Consider the following 9,601-nt stretch of genomic DNA (forward strand, 5'->3'; position numbering starts at 1 on the left):
CCCTATAGCAGGTTTTGGATGTATAAACATGGAGAAGGCTTCCCCAAGAAAACAATGGCATGCGTGATGGTGCAGGTGGGTTTTTTGTAGAAGGCAAGGGTTCCATTGGTTGGTCTCAGTGTGAGGTGGATAACACAAATGTAATGATGTATATGGTCTACTACAATAGGGATGAATGGTAGGCCAAATATAAAATGTGGTGGTGCATTCATTTTGATTCAACAAAAAATAAGAATAGTGGCCCGGGAGTGGGGTGGTAAGCATAGAGAAAAGAAAAGAAATAGGAGGTTGATGTTCCAGTCATGCGCATAAAATGGCTCTCGAGCCTAAGGGAGTGATCATGAATACTAATATTATCAAGGGAACTACGAACTGTGTTAATCCATGTAGTTAAAGCTTTAGCGACCAGTGTGGATGTTCACCATGTGCAAGTTGAAGGTGATGGTAAACATGGTCGAGATGATGGATCTTATGGTCTATTTCAAAGAAATGATGTCAGGATATGCAATTTTTTTGAGGAAATCTTTCCACCAAGGGAAAAGGCTTAATCTGAAACTGTTGATAACTTGCAACCTCAAAATCTAGTACCCCTAATGAAAACATTTGTATACAAAGACATGAATGTCGGTAATATTGTAAAAGATGTATCGAAAAACACAATAAGGCACACTTGATGGGTACCTTGAAATGCGACACAGGCCCGAAAATGAAAACTTCATCAAACTAAAGTGAATCTGCCATGATAAAGTATGTTATGACCTAATCCTAGATTCTGAGAAGTGTTGAGATGGGGTCCCCTAGGTCATTTTTGGGGCAAAAGTCCAAGTTTTGATGTAAAGTCTCAGCAAATTTTGGTCACAAAGCGCGTAAGTAGTTAAGAGCCAAAAATGGTTTTTACCCTCTTTTATGCAATTTGAGTCGGCTTTTGAAGATCTACCCATGATCCACAGACCATGGCATCGTATAAATAGGTGTGCCTTAAAGAGTCTAAGGCATGAAAAAGATATGGTGAATGTAATGGTTCAATAGAAGGAAGATCGAGATAGAAGTCTTAGAGGAGGAAAAGGCTCTGTAGTTGTGTGCAAACAGGCCTAGAGTAGAGTCCACAACTGAGTCCGCAGACCCCTGTAGCTGAGTGCACAGGGAAGTCCTGAGTCTGTAAGTTTAACTGAAAATCAATAAAAAAGATTGTTGCAGAAATTCTTGTGTTTTATCTCTTTACTTCTGTTATGTATGAATGTGCTTTATGTTGTGATGAATGATGGTTTTATAAAATAACAATGTATTGATGCGTGAATTTACTTGATCTATATTTTTATTTGAATGCAATTGATGTTAACTGATTATGTGAAGATTATAATGCTTTCTGTTAAATTTATCGAATACTTAAGTAGATCTAAGCAAATACTGGTCTAAGAGTAACCTATGGTGTGCGTAAGTAGCTAATTCTCCTATTCAGGGTCCGCAAAAGCCAATCGTAGACCTTCACAGAGTTCTAGAGGTTGTTTAAGGGAATTTATAGCAATAGGTCATAAGGGCCTAGAGATCTACATGAAGGTTGATCTAAGTCGCAAAAGGACATCACACTGATCTCTGGATGCAGAAACTTGGTTCCAACATCCCCCCCCCCCCCCACTTCTTCGGGTGAGAGTTCAGTCCATGCACCGTGGATTGATGCCAAAAGGGCCAGTACTGTAGGGATTTATTTGGTACTACTAACTCTAAACCTAGGTCAGGACCCCCTAAGCCAACAAATGGTTATGTTGCCAGGACTGGGATCTGCATAAAGAGATGTGTGATGTTGCATCACTGGAATCCGACCAAGAAGGAAATTGAGAAGTGGTTGGATAGAAAGATCCACGAATTAGCGGTGCAAGAAAATAGAAATCTACGCTTGGCAAAAGAACAGTGGTTGGACAGATATACACGAAATCTTCTTCTGCACCTTCCCGATCAAACTATAGGAGTGGATCACTAAATTGGTAGACGGCCAAGGAAGGTGGAGGCTTGATGGTCCAATAGTGTGGGCCCCGAACTAGTGCAAATGTTGGAAGCTTCGGAAGATAATATCATGCACGTTTTTTATCATTGGCTTGATCGAGTCATAGGAGGATTTATGAGAGAATTCGTGGCCAACACATCAGTCAACTACAATGAGGCAAAGTGATGTTTCTTCAAGGGACAACAAGGTAAGTATTTGAGGTCTTTGAATACCTAGATTAAGATGCTCTTATGTGAAAAGTGGGTTATGCCATTGCTTCAATGTTCAGAGCTACTCAAAGTGGGAAGATCTTCAAAGATAAGGGAAGAACAGGCCCTGAATATAGCCCATTGATTGAACCTCCTTCAAGTGATGACAAGGGAGTGATACAAGCCTCACCGCGAAGCGCTGTCTAGTTGATAAGGTAGGGTTTTCCGTGAATACATCATCTACCCATACCACCTCCACCTTCACCTCCACAACATACACCTGCACCCACACCATCACCGCCTCTACTATCGTTAAACATGTCGAATACAATGAAGTTTCTTGTTTTCAAGCGCTTAGGAAGTGAGGATCTAAATAAGTTTTGGTTCATTGCTAAGGCCGTGTGGACAGCACAACAAATTACAAATGATAATATAAAGAAGGTGCAGTTTTTTATTGCTATACAATATCACGCATTGACATGGTACATTAAGTACTGCATTGATAATCCATTGGCATCATTATCAGACACCTAGACTGCTTTGAAAAAGAATTTGGTAAGCCTAAGTTTAAGTTGCGATCAATGGTTGGGTTCAAGGAAATTGTGATGAGGGTCGGCAAAACACCTTGGGAATTAGATCAAATATTGAAGTGCCAGATCCTCGAAGCTAATATGAATCTCACAGATAGTCAGCACTACAATTAGTTTATAGCCACGCTCCTGCCCCACCTAAGGATTGCTTTGTCGTAGAAAAAGATAGGAACTCAAGTGAAATGTCTAGAGATTTCGATGAGATTACATGAAACGCCTATTCAGGACGATTCTTTGGGAGTTCAACATATTCACACGGAATTTCAGAACCTTTGCCTGGAATTTCACAGCTTGAAAAAGGAAAAGTGACTCGGCCGAAGGTGCATGAAGAAGTTTGGTGCCTCAAGTGTAAAAGACAGGGGCATGATAAGGATCACCACCATGTCTTCATGAATTATATTACAGGGAGAGGGCCAATGCCCCTGAGGCCAGAAGCTCTAGCAGGACCAAGTAGAGGGCCCGTGCTATGGTGCACTATCTATCAGGTGGCTGGAAAACATGTAACAAATAATTGTCACTTGATGCAAAAGTTTGTACAGAGACCATAGCAAATATTCTTCGATTTTTTCAAATCAATGGGCCATGATGAGCACCATTACCATAGCTACGAATTAATGATTGTTATGAAACCAGCTCACAAAAAGATAGAAAATATAGTTAAACGCCTTAGAATTTGGCCTCTTCGAGGGGGCAACCTCCTTTAAATTACACAAATGAACAATTCTTGGATGATTCAAACGACAAAACCTCCCTTCTATATATGAGAGTCTAAGGGGTCACAATATAACCAAGCCGACCTAACAATAATAATATAAAGGCACAAAAATAACAATAGATGGATTCTATGGGGCACAGTAATAACAATATGGGGACAATAGGGGCACAACAATATTAATAAGGGATACAACTACAATATTAATGGGGGCATCACTACTATTATAGGGACCTAACATGCCCCTCTCCTTCAAAAAGTGTTGTCCTCAACGCTTGAGTAGTTCTGGATGTTTCTGTATAAAATTCTTATCCTCCCATGTGGAATCTTCAGCGGATAAGTTCTTCCACTTGATGAGATACTCTGAAATGGATCGATTTCGTAGTTGTCGAGTTCTTGTTTTTTTGACTGCTTCTGGTTCCAATATAATTTTTCCTTCCTCATCAAGTTCTGGCAATATTGTTTGAACTGGGAGCTTGTCGCCTATAACCTTCTTTAAACATGAAACATGGAAAACTGGGTGCACTAGAGAAGCTGCAGGAAGCTCCAATTTGTATGCCACAGTACCAATATTTTGCAACACCTTGTACAGACCATAATACTTTGGTGACAATTTATTATCCTTCTTAGCTTGCTTGAGGGACATTTGTTTATATGGTTGTAGCCGTAGGAATACCCAGTCACCTACATCAAAACTTCTTTCACTACGATGTTGATCTACCTATTGTTTCATTCTATTCTGCGCCAATATGAGGTTATCCTTTAAGAGTTGGAGAACTTGTCGTTGATGCTCAATGTGATGTTCCACTGCTTGAACCTTAGAATTTTCTCTTAAATATGATGTGATGGATGGTGGCTGATACCCATAAAGTTCCATAAATGGGGTCATTTTTGTTGCGGTATGGAAGGAAGTGTTATACCACCATTCAGCCAGAGGCAACCATTTGACCCATTGCGTCTGTTTATCAGATACAAAGCAACGAAGATATCCTTCCAAACATTTGTTTACTATCTCTGTTTTCCCATAAGATTGAGGAGATAAGATGAGCTATGAGCTAACTAAGTACCAAGACAAGAAAATAATTTTGTCCAAAAATTTCCTGTAAAAATGGGATCTCTGTCACTTACAATAATCTTTGGGTTTCCATGTAGCTTTTGAATTGTTTACATAAATGCCTTAGAAACTGTACTGGTTTTAAATGGATGTGATAATGCACAAAAGTGTGCATACTTGGTAAGTCTGTCAACTACCACCATGATGACACTCTTTCCCTCGAACTTGGGTAAACCTATGATAAAATCCATTGAAACCTCCTCCTAACATTGGCTTGGAATGGATAAAGGTTGTAATAGACCTGGTGTCTTAATTGTTTCAACTTTATTTTGCTCGCATACCAAACATTCTGCCACAAACTTTTGAATATCCGATTTAAGGCCATCCCAAAAAAATTCCTTCTTGGCCCTGTGGTAAGTTTTTAAAAATCCTGAGTGCCCTCCTAAGAGAGAAGCGTGCAATTCCAAAAGAATCTTTTGTTTGAGTTGGGAATTCTTACAGAAGTATAAGTGATCTTTGTACCATAACGAATTATTTTTCCAGCTAAATGTATCAGATGTACTAGAATCTTGTTGTAACTTTCGAACAAGTTCTCACACTTCTTCGTCATTCTTCCATTCCTCCCTTGCTTTGTTTATCCAATCTGGTTGGATAATACAAATGGCACACAAAAATGCTTCCACATCCTCATCCTTTCTTGAGAGTGCATCTGCCACAACATTTTGCTTCCCTTTTTTGTATATGATTTCAAAGTCATAACCCAACATCTATGTGACCCATTTTTGTTGTTCTTCAAAGGATAATCTTTGTTCTAAAAAGTATTTAAGGCTATCATGATCTGTTTTTACCTTGAAGTGTCTTCCCATTAGGTAGGGTCGCCATTTCTTAAGTGCATGTAGTATTTCCAACATTTCCTTCTCATAAATAGCTTTGTGTAAATACTTTCCCTTGATTGGACGAATTTTGAAAGTAATGGGTCTTTCATCTTGCATTAAAATAGCACCAATTCCATTTCTGGAAGCATCACATTCCACAATAAAGGTTTTTGTGAAGTCTGGTGTAGCTAAGACCGGTGCTTGGCACATTGCCTCTTTAAGATATTCGAAGGCCTTTGTTGCTTCTGGAGTCCATGAAAATGCATCTTTCTTCAACAATGTTATTAGAGGTGCTGCTATTTTCCCATAATTCTTAACAAACTTGCGACAATACCCTGTCAACTCGAGAAATCCTCGCAAATGCTTTATGGATGTGGGGATTTCCCATTCCTTAATGGCTTTAAATTTGCTAGGGTCTACCTTAACTCCTTCATGAGATACAATATGACCCAGATATTCCACCTCTTGTACTCCAAAGAAACATTTGGATCTTTTTGCATATAATTGTTTCTCATCCAATAGTTGTAGCACCGTGTCAACGTGTTCAACATGATCCTTCCAAGACTTACTGTAGATTAGTATATCATCAGGAAATACTAACACAAATTTTCTAAGGAAGGGTTTGAAAACTGAATTCATCAAACCTTGAAATGTAGAAGGTGCATTGGTAAAAGGAATGACAAAAAACTCATAGTGACCTTCATGAGTTCTAAATGTTGTTTTCGAAATGTCTTAAGTCTTCATTCTGATTTGATGATATCTTGAACAAAGATCTAACTTGGTGAAGTAAATTGATCCATGCAATTCATCCAATAATTCATCAATGACAGGAATGGGAAACTTATCTTTAATAGTGAGCTTGTTGAGCTCCCCATAATCTGGACACATGCGCCATGATCCATCCTTATTGTGCACCAATACTACTGGAGTAGAGAAATAACTTTGACTAGGTTGAATCATACCAGCCTCAATCATTTTTGCAACCATATGTTCAATTTCACACTTTTGGGCATAGGGATACCTGTACGGCTTGATGTTTGGAGGAACACTTCCTGGCATCAAATGAATAGCATGATCATGATCACAAATAAGTGGGAGACCTTTGGGAGTCTCAAATACCTTGGAATTATTGTCCAAGAATTTTTGGAGATCTAGAGAAATAGATGATTTCGATGTGGAAACATCTAGTGAACATAATTATGCAATTACACCTCGTTGTTCCTTTTTTAGAAGCTTTTTCATACTGTTAGAGCTTATTATCTTTCCCGGTTTCCCTGCAATACCCCTTAATTCAACTTCCTTTCCTTTCGCATAAAATTTCATGAAAAGTTCTTGAAAGTTAAAAGCTATTGTACCCAAAGATTGTAGCCATTGGACTCCTAGTACAACATCAGCACCTCCCATTGGAATGGAAAGCATTGGGCTCTTCAATACATATTCTCCCATGGATAGCTTGATATTATGGCACTTTCCAAAGCAATTTATCGTTCCTCCATTTGCAACCATCACTTGAAACTCTAGTGCTAGATATAGGAAGCAATTCAATTATTTTTCTATCTTACAATGAATAAAATTGTGGGTACTTCCTGAATCAATCAACACTATTACCTTTTTCTTCTTGATTTATCCTTCTATCTTGATGGTTTGAGGAGTGGTAATTCCAACCAATGCATTACAAGATATGGTCGAATTCATTTCTTCTTTATCTAGGCTTTGTTCCTGGATTATATCCTCTTCTTTTGACCTTTCTTGTTCCTTTTCTTCTTCCTCTTCACAATCTATGTAGAATAATTTCTTCTCGGCACACTTATGACCTTTAGTGTATTTGCTATCACAACTATAACAAAGCCCTTTTGCTCTTTTTTCTTCCAATTGTTTTGGTGTCAACCTTATAGGTTGTGGAAGGCTAGGAGCAACAACATTTCCATCTTTATAGTTGTGAGTGGTATGCTTCCTAGTTGCCATAATTTTGCTTTCCATTTTTCTTGCTAACCTGAATGTCTTTTCTAATGAATCAGGTTCTCAAAGGCGAACATCATGTTGGATATTATCCTTTAAAGTCCCTATGAACACATCAATCCTATGCTCCTCTGGAATATTTTTTACCCTTATGTTCAATTTTTGGAACTCCTCAATGTACTCCATTATTGAACCCTTTTGTTTGAGACTTATCAATTGGCTAAAAAAAGTGTTGCTTTTTGTATCCTCATAATGTTTTGTCATTTCTTCCGTAAAAATTGCCCAAGTGATAATTTTTTTACGAGAGCAAAGCCATTGATACCATACAAACTGATTTGGTTCCAAATATAAAGTTGCAATATGTACCTTTTGTGTGTTTTGCACATTATTGAGATCGAAAAATTGCTCCATCTGTAGTATCCATGTTGCGGGATACTTGCCATCAAACTTCCTCATATCGATTTTTGGAATATGGTGGGTCTTCAATCCAACATTAGAGTCTATGAAATCATGATTAACATTTCTTTTGTTCTCATCATGAGTTTCCTTTACTAGCCTTTCACCATTAGTAAGCATTTCTTGTAAAAAAATTGTCAAATCTGTCTTCAAATCTTCCATGCCTGTCTTCAAATCTGTCTTCAAATCTATCTTCAAATCGTCCATCTTAGCTTCCACGTCATTCATCTTAGCTTCTACACCTTTCTTTAAACAATCCATCTTAGCTTCTATGTCTTTCTTTAAACCATCCTTCTTAGCTTCCACATCTTTCTTTAAACCATCCATCTTAGATTCTGTTACTTTTTGTGCAAGTGTCACTTTTTGCACTTGGTCTCGTAATTTTGATATATCATGTTGCATTTCTTCCTCTTCTTCAGGAGTCATGCTAGAGCTTTCAGGTTGCTTACTAGGTGTTTGCATTTTCTTTCCTCGGGGCATCAATTACCGATAATAATGCTTTACTATGCCCTTTGAATTCCTTGAAACTAATTTTTCAAACCAAGAATATGCAAAAATTTAAAAAAAAAAACTACACACCTTTTTTCACTTTGTAGGAGCTTGATATTGAATCTGATGTATCTCTGTAATTTCAGATCACTCAGTTCATAAATTGCGACCTGCACTAGCCCTCTGCGTCCTCTTTCCAATGCCACCAGTCTAATCCAAATTGGATTCTCGAGGGAAGAGTTATGCCAAATCTCCCACAGTGACCTGATTATAGACTAGTTCAGTAGAGTGAACTCGTATGAGGTGCCACATGTCACTATTTTGACCTTTGGCTCTAAAAAATATATATAAGAAACTACAATCCGTCCTCTTTCTGTACCTTCTTACGAAATTTCAATCCGATGCTCAAAGAGAGTTATGACGATTTTCCCCAGGTCACCTATTTGAAATGTAATTCAGGAGTATGCAAAAAGACCAACTTCCTCAGATCATATCTCCGCAAATATATCGCGAAAAGCTCTTAAATTCAGACACCAGGTTTAGTGCGATTTCGTCTCAAATGGGTTTTTTTTCACTTCTGAAACGTCGCAAAAAAAAAAAAAGTTATAGCTAAAATGCCACGATGACCTATTTGGAGCAGCAAAACCCTAGAATCCAAAGCTCTGATACCAAATGTTATGAAACCAGCTCACAAAAAGATAGAAAAGATAGTTGAATGCCTTAGAATTCAGCCTCTTCGAGAGGGCAACCTCCTTTACATTACACAAATGAACAATTCTTGGATGATTCAAATGAAAAAACCTCCTTTCTATATATAGGAGTCTAAGGGGTCACAATATAACCAAGCTGACCTAAAAATAATAATATAAAGGCACAAAAATAACAATAGAGGGATTCTATGGGGCACAGTAATAATAATATGGGGACAATAGGGGCAAAACAATATTAATAAGGGATACAACTACAATATTAATGGGGGCATCACTAGTATTATAGGGACCTAACAATGATGGACAAGATGCCCGCATATCGAATGCAAGCAGAAACTCGGCCTTTGGATCAAGGCGCTGGGGGAGTGCGTGGATGATATCAGGGGTGTGGATGAGGCCAAGGAGGAGGAGGACCTGGTAGAGGTCATGGACAAGTCATTTTCTATAATTGCAGAAAGCCGGGGCACTACGTGCGGGAGTGTATGAGCCATACATGCCCATCATGTCGATACTACACTTAGTTCAACTACACAATAAAAGAATGCCCTGTGTTGATAGCTAAGATG

The sequence above is a fragment of the Pinus tabuliformis genome, chromosome 8, assembly GCF_031772625.1.
Source record: "Pinus tabuliformis cultivar Carrire ecotype Pingquan chromosome 8, CPIR1, whole genome shotgun sequence".
In the NCBI taxonomy this organism is placed as follows: Eukaryota; Viridiplantae; Streptophyta; class Pinopsida; order Pinales; family Pinaceae; genus Pinus; species Pinus tabuliformis.